This window comes from Camellia sinensis, chromosome 8 (genome assembly GCF_055761805.1).
Source record: "Camellia sinensis isolate YWXY chromosome 8, ASM5576180v1, whole genome shotgun sequence".
NCBI classification, from domain to species: Eukaryota; Viridiplantae; Streptophyta; class Magnoliopsida; order Ericales; family Theaceae; genus Camellia; species Camellia sinensis.
Window position 1 is genome coordinate 108,414,482 of NC_138968.1, and position 3,074 is coordinate 108,417,555.

Consider the following 3,074-nt stretch of genomic DNA (forward strand, 5'->3'; position numbering starts at 1 on the left):
TCTAATTTAGGCCTTGTTGATACTCACCAAAGATGGGTTTTATATGAAATTCGGACTGCTCACCCAGGGAAATCGCCGCACGTGCGGGGGTTATGGCCGCACGTGCGGGAACAACTGCCGCATGTGCGGGAGTCACGGCCGCGCGTGCGGGGAAAATGGGAAATTTGGAGTTTTGGTTCTGTCTAAAAGGCACATGCGGGAGGATTTTGCCGCACGTGCGGGAAAGTTTGCCGCACGTGTGAGGCTCACAGCCGCACGTGCGACCCATGCTGGAAAAATAGTTTGCTCCGTTTTACGTGCTGGACCCTCGGATATTTTTAGAATTTGTATTTTATGCCTACTAATATGTGTAAAATTCATTTGAAGTGAAATGAATTAAGAAGTTATTTAACAAAGAGGAATGAACTAATTTACAAGTTGTGAATGTGTGTAGGACACACTCCGGGAGGAACTAGCACGTCATCATAATGCTGTGAGTAAGAGTACTGTAATCGCACATTTGATTACCGTTAATAATTCTTTTTATTAACGCTCTGCTCTTCACAAGTAGTTATGTTAGCCTTATGTTGATTGGGAATCGGTGTGAACATTGAAAGATTTTGGCGTACATCGGTACGGCTCTGAACTTACTCTGTATTCCGGATAAGATTAATGATAATCGTTAATGTACCAACTTATAAATGCACCTACTTGTAAATTACCCATGATTCCGTATAAGAATTGCATACAACCATTAACACTATGAAGTTGGTTAATAGAAAGAAATTGAGTGTCAATAACATTGTTACGTGGCTCATGTAATGGTACCTTTACCTCAAGATTATCGTTACTATAACGTTCTGTTAATTGCAAGACAAGTATGTCGATTTACAATGAACCATGAGGAAATCTAAACGTGTCCTTGGGCCATACGTTGTTTACTATTGATCGTTAAGGTTAACATTCTGTTATCTGCTAACTCGCAATATTGAGTCATGACAAGCAAATGGAATGTATGTGCATTATGAAATTAAGGTATTATGTATCTCCGGAGTATTATTAACGTTCTGTTTAACGCAAATTAGCTATGTTAACTCATGTGAATGATTAGAAGAATCTGTGTGCCTCTGTATACCTTGGGACTAATAATATATGTGTTTTATGTTAATGTTCTGTATACCTTGGGACGATTATGTTAACCTGCAATAAACCATGAGGTTATCCCGTTCTGTTTATTCGTCCCATTCATACTGTGATATGATATGAATTGTTCGGTCTTACAGACCTAATATCTTCTGGTATAGAACAAAGTGCTGTACGGAACTAAGTGCTGCAATGCGAGCCACCCCTAGAATCCGTACGAGCCACCTCTTGAGTCCATACACATGTGAACTGGGCTTAAAGCGGATGTGAAAGTTATGAGGCCTATGGCCGTTCTGTAACATTTGTGAGGCCTATGGCCAATTTATGACATCTGGGCCTATGGCCATTCTGTATGATCTGTAATATGAAACAAAGTGCTACGCGGAACTAAGTGCTACGATGTGAGCCACCTCTAGAGTCTGTGTGAGACACCTCTTGAGTTCATACAAGCATGTTAAAGGGCTTTATGTCGTTCTGTTAAGGGCTTCATGCCGTTCTGACAAGGGCTTTATGCCATTACAAGGGCCTTATGCCAATACAAGGGCTTTATGCCATTCTGATAAGGGCTTCATGCCATTTTGTTAAGGATTTCATGCCATTCTGTTAAGGGCTGAAAGCTACTCTATTTAAGATGGGGCCTAAGGCCGTTCTGTAAAAGATACTTTTGTATAAATGATTTTGAAAATGACCATGCTATACAATGTTTAATGAAATCCATATTTTGGGTTACGAAATGTTTAATATGATAAGTATTTTATGAAATGATAAAAATGCTATGAACTTCCGACATGTTTATGTTATGATACGCTTTCTGGATAATTTTCCCAAGATGCCTAGATACGCAACGAAACTCCGAATGTTCAAGATATGACAAGTTTTTTGAAAAAGATACTCTTCTATGCATACAGAAACAAATTAACCATGTGTTCTCTTTATTGATAAATGCTCGGATATGTATTATAATTCATGTTGAACATTGAATTGTTATGTGCAATTATTCACTGAGCTTGGCTCACTTTATTTTATGTCTGTTTTTGTAGGCACTCAACCTGGAGCTCGACCTTAACCTGTGGCTTCCGTCACCCAGTTGTCAATCCCTGAGTATCTAAACTCTTAGATGTTAACCGTTCAAGTTATGGAGTTTTGCTAAGTTTTTAAGTTGTACCCTAAAAGTCTGTTAAGATTGATGTGTATGTAATCCGTTTAGTTTCTCTTGTTTTCGTTATACGCCCGACCTTGAGGGCTGGGTCTGTATGTGTATATGTAAATGGCTATCTTCAGATGCACGTCACTGTATATTTACCTGCATTATGTTCTGTTTGTGATCCTGGCATAGTAGTGGTAGCTCAATGGATATTATTTTACGTTATTATATGTTATTAAATGCATCCGTTCAGGCCCCATAGGTTATATTCATCAGGTTTTTGTGTCCGTTTCTGAGGTGGTCATGCCCAAACTTTTAGGGGCGAGTTTGGGGTGTGACAGTATGCCCTTCTGTAACTTCATCCCCTTGTAACTGTACGTTGAAAAAGATCTCGAAGCCGGGCAAGCACCACTTCTTAGAATTTAACCATGGCTCCGGAAAGCTGCAAAACGGGAAATCTTCCCTCTCCTGGACAAAGCGACCGTTCAGGGTTCCTTGAATAGGTCTATGCACCAGCTCGTAGTGCTTTCCAGCTTGCTTAGCCTTGGCTTTTCTGGCCATTTCCTTCCCCTTTCTTACCCATTCCTATTTCGTAGGCATGTAACCTAGACCAAAGGTATGAGGGTTGTGCGGCATTTCGGCCAATACAGTGACGCCTTTCCGGCCGCTTCTTCCCAATCCCATTCCAGGTACATGTTGCAGCTTATTCATGAGGTAGGCGGATTGAGCACTGACATACAGTTCCTCATCAACAGCCAGAATATCTTGCACTACCTGGGCCTCAGCCAAGGTGAACCCAGACAAAAAG

General features: G+C 40.7%; 1 long non-coding RNA gene across 1 annotated transcript; it reads left to right on the plus strand.

The window, feature by feature from the left end:
• The first annotated feature begins 329 nt into the window (after positions 1-329).
• On the plus strand, positions 330-2,536 carry LOC145796649 (uncharacterized). Its single transcript, XR_014337139.1, has 2 exons — positions 330-472; positions 2,163-2,536. It is a non-coding gene; the product is annotated as an uncharacterized LOC145796649 (long non-coding RNA).
• Positions 2,537-3,074: the final 538 nt, after the last annotated feature.